Raw genomic sequence first — 12,033 nt, forward strand, 5'->3', positions numbered from 1 at the left:
GCTGGGCTCAGTCTTGCAATGAACCTCCTCTATTTGCTTTCCAAATGCTGGGATTATAACTTAAGCCACCAAGCCCAGAAAAGTGTATCATCAGAATTTTGATGACAACTTCATTGAATCCATAGATTGCTTTGGTTAATAGGCCAAATGTTCCAATATTAATTTCAGCAACCAAATATGACTTTCTCTATTCCAGTGTGTTTGGTACTAAAAGAAAGCATAGGAAATCACAGCAATATTTTGACATAGTCAATAAATTTCTTAGTAGGACTCAGAAAATAATAGGCAAAACTGGTGAATATGATCTTATGAAATTAAAAGAGACAGACATCTTATAGAATTAGAATAAATTGTTGCCACTCCTTCATTCCACATGGGGGAAATATCCAGAATACATAAAGATTAAAAAAATCAATTATCAAAATAACAAAATAATCAAATCAACAATTGGGCATATGAACTAAACACACTTCAAATGAAATACAAATGGCCAATAAACACATACCAAAAGGACTGACAAGATGACTTGGATAGTAAAGGCACCAAGCTGGAGGACCTAAATTTGATACCCAGGACCCACATGGTAGAAGGACATAATTGACTCCTGCAAATTATCCCTTGTGGCCACCCACAAGATGTATGTATACACAGACCACCAATATGTGTCCACACATAAATAAATAAATATAATGAAAATATTTTAAAACTAAAGAACATGCAGAAGTGGTTATTATGCTTGGTCATCAGGGAAACACAAATCAAAATGACACTGAGATTCCACCTTGTCTAGTCACAATAGTTATCTTTTAAAAAATAATTTAAAGAAATTGCTTCTTAAGACAAGAAAGAGCCAGTATACACTTTTGAAAGGAATGTAAATTAGTCTATCATTATGAAAATCAACATGGACTTTTCATAAAAGCAAAAAGTAAAACTGCCATATGATTCTACTACTCCATTCCTAAGTATATTCCTTAAGGAATCAAAGCCTTCATAACACTGTGATACTTGTATATCCATGTTTGTTCTAGCAGTGTTCATAGGAATCAAATAATGGATTTAGTATAGGTGCTACTCAATGGATAAATGGATAATTAAAATATTCCATGTAGCTGGAGTTTTCCCCGGGTCTGCCAAGCCCCCACAGTCCTGCAGCCCACTTATAAAATAATCACTTAAGCTCATATTACTTATAAACTGTTGGGCACCATTTGTAGCTGGAGTTTCTCTCTAGGTCCCGCCAAGCCCCTGCAATCCCATAGTCCACTTATAAAATAATCACTCAGAAGCTCATATTACTTGTAATCTATATGGCCGTGGCAGGCTCCTTGCTATCTAGTTCTTATATCTTAAATTAACCCATTTCTATAAATCTATACCTTGCCACATGGCTTGTGGCTTACTGGTATCTTACAACATCTGCTTCTCATTGCAACGGCTGGCAGTGTCTCCTCACCCAGCCTTGCTGTTCCCAGAATTCTCCTCTCTCCTTATCCTGCCTACACTATACTTCCTGTCTGGCTACTGGTCAATCAGCATTTTGCTTATCAATTAATCAGAGCAACACATTCACAGCATCCCCAGTACTTGCATATGTGTGTGTGTGTGTGTGTGTGTGTGTGTATATATATAATGAATTGTTATAAATTTAAGAAAATAAAATATAACTTTTCAGTTCAATTGACGGAACTGGATTTCTTCATGTTAAGTAAAATAAGCCAGCCTCAGAATGACAATTATCTTTTTTTCTCCAATATGTGAAGCTAGAAATAATCACAAAAGCCAGATGTGTAGTGCATGCCTTTAATCCCAGCACTCAGGAGGCAAAAGTCCACAGACCTCTGTGAGTTTGAGGCCTGCCTTGTCTAAAGATTTCCAGGCCAGCTAGGGCTACATAGTGAGATCCTGTCTTTAAAAAGAAGAAAGTAGATGGAGAAACTATTTGGGAATATGAAGTAAACAAGTAGAATGGAAAGAAGGATATGTATGAAAAATAAGGCAAACTATAAAATGAGAGTACTTACATACATATATGAAAATGCCATCATAGTACCTAAAGACAGAAAAAAATAATAAATAGCCTGTCATCTGTAATAGCATAGATGAATGTGGGGATAAAATGCTAAGAGACAGAAACAGAAAGCCAAATACTATGTAATATTATTTATATGCAAAATCCAAATATTTAAACAAAAACAAGCCAAACAAAATTTAGATTCCCTAGAGTGATTTATGTGGAAATTTGGGTGATGTCAGTTTTAAATTTCTAAAAGAAAATGAATTAGTTTGGAGTATCTAAGAGATATCATAGATATCATGCTTTAAAAATTGTGTTATTTACTTAGAATTTTATTTACATAAGAATATATAAATATATGCAAGCAGTAGCAACTAGTGAAGAAAGAGGGCATGAATTTGAATGAGAGCAGAGCAAAAGGTATGGGAGGGTTTGAAGGGAGGACCTGGAAGGGAGAAATGTAATTATATTAAAATCACGGAAGTAAAATATTTAAAAACTAGATCTGCATTGTCGTAGCTACAAATACAAATATGAATTGCCAACAAAACATATTAATTAATTTGATTACAGACATTATTTCAAATGTATATCAACTAATAAAATTATGTGGCATGAATTATCTTTTAATAGAGTCAGAAGCAGTACACATGGCTCAACTTTTTCATTTTACATACTTTCAAGTGTAATTAGAATATTTAAATGGTATAAATAAAAATTAAACTTTAATATTTTTCTCAATGATTCATTGATATTACCATTCTGCCACACTCCTTTTCATGTTTTGAGTAGAATCCTCAAAAATGAAATGTTAGTATGTTAGAGAATTGGATTCTGTTACTTAAATTGTAAAATAATCCTCAGTCACTTAGAGAAACCCTCTTCATGGATTAAATCATAATGTTTCCTTGTATTGTGAATTCAGGATGTCAGAATTGTGAATACTTTATGATGGTACATCAGAATTACTGTATCTTCAACTCAAGTTAAAAAAATTATTTCTGCCGGGCGGTGGTGGCGCACGCCTTTAATCCCAGCACTTGGGAGGCAGAGCCAGGCAGATCTCTGTGAGTTTGAGGCCAGCCTGGGCTACCAAGTGAGTTCCAGGAAAAGGGGCAAAGCTACACAGAGAAACCCTGTCTCGAAAAACAAAAAAAAAAAATATTTCTTTAAGTTATCACAAGTATTTCCCAGAGTTTGACAACATATGCTCACCAGTAAGACACAAATACTCATTGCAAAACAAAGTGTATTTAATAAAATTTGTTCTATCAGTATGTCCAAGAAGCTTTGACATATCTCTCTAGGTGGAAAAATTATAACAATGAAGAGCTATTTATTTTAATATAGATGTACCAAAACAATTTATAGATTATTGTAAAATCATGTAGAAGGTAGTGTATATTCTAATTTTCAAAAATTTTATACATGAATATGCTGTATTTATATCACTTCTAAATTATCATTTCATCTCTTGCTCCTCCCTCCCCACCACTTTCTCAGATTCATGGTCTCATCTTCTGTAATTATTCTTATTTCATATATATTGATAAATAGATACAGAATAAATATCCCTACTGAGTCCATTTAATGTTCCTGATATGAAATGTTTTTAGGAATTACCACTTGAGATTGGATAACCTAGAAAGAGAAAACTCATTGGAAATCTTTTTGGGGAAAACTCATTCTCCCCCCTCTACAACTGTTAACTGCCAATATTTGTTCATCTAGGAGTGGAACCATATGAAATTCATCCGATCCCCATCGGCATGTTGATTGGTGTGCTTATTATACAGGTCTTGATTAGACCACTACAGAGATGAGATCTCTTGTGTGCACCATCCCTGTCATGCCCAGAAGATACTAGCAGCAGATATCCTGGCTGTTTGGCTCTTTCAATCTTCCCATTCATTTCCTCTTCTCCAATGTTTCCTGAACCATATGTATAGAGTTTGCATTGCAGATGTGTTAGTTGGAGATGCATAGCCCCCACACCACAGTCACTCATTTTCTGCATTTTGACCAGCTGTGAATCTCTGAAGTAGCCTATATCTACTGAAAAAAATAAAAACTTCTTTGATGAGGGGTAAAAGCTGCACTTATCCATAGGTATAAGGAGAAGTATTTAGAATACATTTAGAATTATATTGCTGTAGAAAATGGCAGTTGTAGTTTCTCTTGTGGGGTCCATGCCCTCCCTAACCACAGGGAATTGACTAGATTTACCACACCACCCATGCATTTGTTCCTGTTGAGCAGGGTATAAGTCCAATTAGACAGCTGTTTCTAGTCCCCTAGAGAAAACTGTCAGTTTTGTTGTGGTTCATAGGCTTCAGAGCTGGGTGGCACTACTGAGTATTTTTCTCACTTAGCAGCTTGCATTGTGCCTTCCAATACCATAAGAGCTAGACCTCAGGGAGGAGGCTTTCTACTTAATAGCTCAATTTCTCCAAGTTCTGTGTCTGAATTATGTCGTGTCTTCATAAATAGGGACTTACCTTCAAGTTCTGGGAAGCAATAAAGGAAAATGGCAGTAGTCTATATTGGTTTTGGTGTCTCTTGAACCCCATGGAAAAATCAGTTTGAGGGAGGTTTCTATTGCCTGGTACTGATATATTTGTTAGTATTTGGCTCTTTGGAGGTGCATTATCACCCTGCATACACATATATTATACATATATATAGTGTAGTTATTTAAATACTATGTTTATATGTATACATAGACCTATATACAATATCTTTTTAAAAACAATCTTATAAAATACTGTTTCCCTGTGGCTCTTTCAAATATCCTGAGTGAAATTTATCTCTCCCTCCATTTTACTTTTTTTTTCTCCTCATTCCCAGTTAAAAATCTCCCCTAATTTTCTCCTTTTCTGATTTAAGTCATTAATTACATCATTAATCAAAATTTTTGACAGCAGAAGTAATATTTAGGTTCTGTGTCTTTGGGAATATATGTGCCTACACATTCTAGTCTTAAATATTTTCAAAGATATGTTTATGTCCTAGTAAGGATTACCATTGTTATGATGAAACACCATAACAAAAAGCAAATTGGAAAGGAAAGTGTTTATTTGGCTTAAACTTCCAATTCAATCATTCATGGCTTACACATATTCATTATTGAAGAAGTCAGGGCAGAAACTCAAACAGGGCAGGAACCTGGTGGCAAGAGCTGATGCAGAGGCCATGGAGGAACACACTTACTGTATTGTTCATCATAGCTTGCTCAGCCTGCTTTATTATGGGGTCCAGGGCCACTAAGCAGGGGTAGTCAAATGAATAATGGGATGGGCCCTTCCCCATCAATCACTAATCAAGAAAATGATTCACAAGCTTATCTACAGCCTGATCTTAAGGAGGCATTTTCTTAATTGAGGTTCCATCCTCTCAGAGGATGTCAGCGTGTGCCAAATGGACATAAAACTAACCAGCACATTTCAGTTCACATAATTCTTCTTTGTTACCATATTCATTTATTTATTTATTTGGTTTTTCTATGTATCCCTTTCTGTCTTGGAACTTTCTCTGTAGCCCAGGCTGTCCTTGAAATCACAGAGATCTGCCTGCGTTTGCCTCCGGAGTGTGTACTTTCTCTTGGCCTCCTGAGGTACACACTTTCACCACCTGGCTAAAAATGTAATTTATGTTTTTTTGTTCATTGTGTGCATTTTTGTCTCTGAGACAGTGCCAGATCACCTGGAAATGGAGTTACAGACAGTTATGAGCTACCATTTGGGCACTGGGAATTAAACCTAGGTCCTCTGAAAGAGCAGGGTACTGGTCCCAGTACCCTCCAGATCTAACTCTATATGTCTAAAGTCCAAAGACTCTTCTAAGAGATTAAGAGATGTGAAAGACCATGAGGAATAGATTCAAAACATAAATGTTGTAAACAAGTAAGTTCACTTTATCTTAAAATATGACCATGGGGGCACCTAACTACTTGGACCAATCTCACTAGGGGAGACCTTAGTGGAAACCTCTGCTGGGAGGAGGCTCTAGGGGATTTAGTTTCATCATTATGCTTGGACGTCTAATTGTTCAAAATCTCTTCCAAGATTCAAGGCTATCTCTTAATTATAACCCCTGTTAAAAAAAACAAAACATATTGCATGCTTCCAACATATAACATCACAGAATACATACATTCCAAAAGGGAGGATTTGTAGCATTGTGAGGAATACTGGACCCAAACAAAACCAGAATCCAGCAGGAAAAACTCCAAATCTTGTTAACTCCATTGCTGTGGGATGTTCTGTATGGCAAATGTGTGCTCTGATTGGTCAATAAATAAATCACTGATTGGCCAGTGGCTAGGCAGGAAGTGTAGGCAGGACAGGGAGGAGAATAAAGCTGGGAAGTGGAAGGCTGAGTCAGAGAGACACTGCCAGCCGCCACAATGACAAACAGCATGTAAAGATGCCGGTAAGCCACGAGCCATGTGGCAAGGTATAGATTTATAGAAATGGATTAATTTAAGCTGTCAGAACAGTTAGCAAGAAGCCTGCCACAGCCATACAGTTTGTAACCAATATAAGTCTCTGTGTTTACTTGGTTGGGTCTGACGGCTGTGGGACTGGCAGGTGAGAAAGATTTGCCCTGACTGTGGCCAGGCAGGAAAACTCAAGCTACAAATGGTGTCCAAAGTGGTGGCAAGAGTTTCCACCTAAAAACTGAGAGAAAAGATTCTAAAACGGAGCTAAAAACAGCTTCCTAATTGTCTTTCTCAAATGAGCGGCAGCTGCCGGTTTGAGCTACTGGTAGGTTCCTAGCATGCGTGCTCGACCTGCAATATGGCAGGAATGAGGCCTCTGCAAGTGGCACATTAAACTGCATGGTGGATTTAGCCTTTGCTAGTATAAAACAAAAAAAGAGGTTTCTGGGCTACATGCTGCTTGGATAAAAGCATAAAGACCCATGATAGCTCCCAGAGCTGGCGGTAAACCACCGCCATGTTGGGAAGCTGAGGTGGGCGGAGCCAGCAGCCACAGCTGCTGCAGTTTAAAGCAATAGATTCACAATAAGACAGATTCAGATGTAATAGTTTACAATGTGTCTAAAATATACATAGGCTTGAAAGAGACAAAAAAGGTGATATATACAGTTATAGAAACAAATACATAGTCTTAAAAAATAAAGTCTTTAAAGAGATAGTAAAATTAATATAAAAATAAGCCACGTAAAGATGAATATTACACAGAGAATCTGGATTGTGTTGTCTTTGGGATTTTTAACTGCAGAAAAACATTTGATCGTAAAAGATGTTGAGTTAAACAAAAATGTATATTTTAAAGATACCTTGACTTCAAAATTTGGATGTAAGGATGTGTTGCATTGGAAAGGAGACTCTGCTTTTGTTCCCACAGAAAGCCAAAGGCTATGGATTTGTTCCAGATTAAGATACATCAGGTTTGACCAGCCAAGACCCCCTGAAAGGTCTCCGATGACACCACGGCCCAGATGATCCAACATCCAGAACCGTTTCAAGGCGACTGGCTCAGACGATACACCCTCACGGACTATTCCATAATCCTAAAATTTTCTTTGTGTCCCCATAAGATACAGCGCCCCCCTCCATCAGGAAGTAGTAAGAGAAGCTACGCCCAAATTCCCAAATTATATGTAATTTTACTTTGTTAAGGTTAAAACCTTCCTTTTTGAAAAAAAAAAAAATAGGGGAAGTGCTGTGGGATGTTCTGTATGGCAAATGTGTGCTCTGATTGGTCAATAAATAAATCACTGATTGGCCACTGGCTAGGCAGGAAGTATAGGTGGGACAGGGAGGAGAATAAAGCTGGGAAGTGGAAGGCTGAGTCAGAGAGACACTGCCAGCCGCCACAATGACAAACAGCATGTAAAGATGCCGGTAAGCCACGAGGCATGTGGCAAGGTATAGATTAATGGAAATGGATTAATTTAAGCTGTAAGAAGAGTTAGCAAGAAGCCTGCCACGGTCATACAGTTTGTAACCAATATAAGTCTCTGTGTTTACTTGGTTGGCTCTGACAGCTGTGGGACTGGCAGGTGAGAGAGATTTGCCCTGACCGTGGGCCAGGCAGGAAAACTCAAGCTACACTCCATGTCTGATCTCAAAGAGCATAGATGACTCTTCCCTTCTGGCTTTGTTGACTACAGCACACCTCTCCCTCGGGCTGGCTCCACTACCTGTCTGCAGCTCTCTATGGCAGATATCCCGCCACAGTTCTAGCACCTCTAACTTCTTGAGGGCTCCAAAACAATCCAGAGTTCACTTTCACAGCTTCATACAGTGCTGCCATTTACCTGGCCTAAGCATCTGTCCTTAACTGCAGAGGACAATTCCACAACTCCTTCCACTCATGTATTCTTAACGAATCCCAAGCCAGAAACATGCAGATAACAAAGCTGAGTTTGGCTGCCCACTTTGGAAAAAAGCTTCGCCCATTTGAATCACATTTACAACAATGTTTTTTGGATCAGAAAATTACTTACGCTTTTTCTTCCACACACTGGAAACTTAGCTGGGTGAGGTCTTGTTGTGATGGTACCCCTCTCTTTGTTCAAATCAGGTCTCTCCTTAGTCTCCTTACACCTTTCAGCACAAGTCTTGACTCCAACCTTAAAATTTTCTGGTGCTATTTTTTCTTTAAACTGTATATTTTTTCTTTCTTTTGACTTCACTAACTTTCTGTAAACCTATATAAGGGTGATTGCTAATTATAACATGACATAATCAATATTAGGATTTTTATTTTATTTTTTTATTTTTCTTTATAAAGAAATTTTCTACTCACTCCACATACTATCCACAAACCCCCCTCCTCCCTTCTCCCACCCCCAGCCCTCTTTCCCAAGCCTCCCTGCAGCCCCACATCCCCCAAATTGAGGTCTCCCATGGGGAGGCAGCAGAGCCCAGCACAGGATGTTTTAAAAAAACCTCTGCCAAAGAAATTACCTCATTATTTTTTCAATTTATCCTCAAGCAAATTCTTGGGACAAGGGCACATAACAGCCACATTTTCCCCATAGTATCACAAGAACAATGTGTAACCCAGTTGCTCCTGTTGTTCCCCTCTAAAACCTCTTGAACCAAGTTTCCAAACTCCACATAGTTCTACTGTCCTATTAGCATGGCCCATTTAGCTTGATTACAATATTCAACTGATTTCCTAATTCAAAGTCTTATGGGTTTTCAAAATTCCTCCAAAACACAGATTGGTAAAGGTTGTTATATGAGTACTTTACTTCTTGGTATCAACTGTCTTAGATAATTTTCTATTGCTGTGACAAAAATACCATGACCAAGGAAACTTATAGAAGGAAGGATTTATTGGGGGATAACAGATCCAGAGGAACAAACGTCCTTCACTATCTTGGCAAGGAGATTGGCAAAAGACAGGCAGGCAAAGAACTAGAGCAAAAGCTGAGAGCTCACAACCTGATCCACAAACAGGAAGCAGAGAAGCACTGGACACAGCAGAAGGCTTTTGAGACTTAAAGCCTGCCCCCAGTGACAAACCCTCTTCAGCAAGGTTACAACACTTAATGATTATCAAACCGTTCTACCCATTAGGGATAAAGTATTCAAACATAGGAGCCTATTTGCGCCATTATCATTCAAATGGCAATATGTTGTTACCAAGTAACTAATTTAGACTCTGACCTCTAAGTGAGTGATAGAAGAAAATATAATTTTTGTCATTTTACTTTGTAGATGTCAAAACTCATCCATGTTATTTGCTATTACAAATATATTTTATATGTAATTTTCTATAACAAAATAATCTCTTGAATCGTGTTCTCAAGAACGACTGAGAAATAATGGACTAGTATCACTGGCAGATAAGATTTCAAGACAGCCTAATATCAAGGCTGTTGTATGGTTATTAGATTATTACATCACTCTTTATTATTAAGGGGAAGGAATCTCCAAAATATTCCAAATCATCTGGGATTTGGGAGTACCTAAATGTGCATATGCAAATGTCAAATTATATTTTAAGGGGTAGATGTGCTTAAATTGTTTTTTATTTACATGTTAGTTAGACTATTGATTACTAATATAATGCTTGAAATTAAAGTATTGTGTATCTCAATTCTTCATCTCCATTTGAAATATTTTAGAAAATATGTTTTGTATTTAAGTACTAATTATATGTTTTTGTTGAAATAAGATTTATCCAATCTAAAACACAATTTTAACTATTTTAAAGAATACAGTTCAATAACACTAAGTACATTCATGTTGTTGTACAACTATCACTACTGTTTGTCTACAGATTCATTTAATCCTTGCTTATTGGGGGCTTTCCCGGAAACAAAATACTCTATACCTTATCCCTGCCCATGGTAACCACTGTTCTGCTGTCAGCCTCTGTGATTTTTAACTAATTGTATTTGTCATTTCATGGAAATAAAATAGGAATTTATTCTTTTTCTTGCTGAATTATTTCACGTAATACAATTTTTACAATGTCCATGTCTGTCATGGCCTGTATCAGATATTTTTAAAGACTGAATAATATGCCATTATGTGAATGTGTGTATATAGGCATGTATGGTTGTTACAACTATTTTGTTTATTTATTCTATCATCCAATTATGAACATTTAAATTACTTCATTTATTATGACTGATATTAATATGAACATAGGTTTTTCAAATGTCTCTGAGTCTTTACTTAAAATCTTTTGGATACAAAAAAGAAGTGAAGTTTAGCAATTTTAATGAGCATGGCCTCCATAGGTTCACATTTGATTTCTTGGTCCCTCGTTGGTGGACTTTTTTGGGAAGGATTTGGAGGTGTACCCTTGTTGGAGAGGTACATCACTAGGGGTGTACTTTAAGAATTCTAAATCTCATTCCAGGCCCAATTTCTGTTTCTCTCTGTTCCAATATGTGGATCAGGTACAAAGGCCCATAAGAGTATACAGCAGATGACAACTAGTATTTAACAGGTCGACCTACCAGCAAATAACTCCCTGATGGGAAGCCTCCCTTGTCAAGACCATGAGGTCACTGACTATAAATGAATGGTTGCTTCTCTCTGTAATTTTTCTCATGTGCCACTACATTTCTTCACTAAAAAGAACAGCTGTGGGGTTCCTTACACAGCCCATCAGTAGTGTGTTTTATATCTTTGGGCACATATATAGCTGTAGATGATCAGGAAGATGATTTTTGCTTAAGATGTATAATTCTTATGAATAGAAATAATACTTAAATATCTTTCCTGACTGACACAGGAAAGTAACAGTATTCTCAGTCACAAATACAGCTTTTCACACATTTAGCTAGACCTCAAAACAAAAACAAACTAGCTGCCCCCGCAGAGAAGACTCAAGGACAAGTTCCCAAGTGTCTGTTAAACCAAAGTCAGGCTGACAGCATTAAGACATAACTTTCCTGCAGCAGTTGGCTTTCTGCTCATACTCCCAATAATATGAGGCTCAAAGTTCAGCCAACTGCTACTACAAGCCTGGCCAAATGTTACTCACTGGATGGTCAGTGTGACCTCCCTAGCCTGAGAAAAACTGGGTGACTTATCATGTGTTATGAGTATCTGTCGGACCCTGAAAATGCAACATATAATTCTCCAGAGTTTGGATGTTGAAGAGTGAGTGTGTGAGTAAGAGTAGTAAGTGTGAGAGTGAATGTGTGCATGTGTGTGCGCTGAAAAGGAGATGTAGCCGAGTGTGCAGGAGAAGTGTGAGAGAGTGAGTGAAGAGTGAGTGAATGATGTAGTAATGTGTGAAGGAATGAGCAGAGTAGAGACAAGAAATGTGTATAGAAGAGAGATGTGGAGCTATGTTAAAGAAAAAGAGATGTGGCTGTATATAGAAATATATGGCTTACAGGAAGAGATGTGGCTGTATGATGAAAGAGTTATGTAAATGAGTTGTGTAGCTGTGGCTGTTTGGAGATTTGTAACTGTGTGGAGACAAGGAAAATGAAGCTGTATAGAAAAGAGATGTAACTGTGCAAAAGAGGTATGTGGCTCTGTGGAGAATGTATAGAGAATGTAACAGTGT

The sequence above is a fragment of the Peromyscus eremicus genome, chromosome X (genome assembly GCF_949786415.1).
Source record: "Peromyscus eremicus chromosome X, PerEre_H2_v1, whole genome shotgun sequence".
Taxonomy (NCBI): Eukaryota; Metazoa; Chordata; class Mammalia; order Rodentia; family Cricetidae; genus Peromyscus; species Peromyscus eremicus.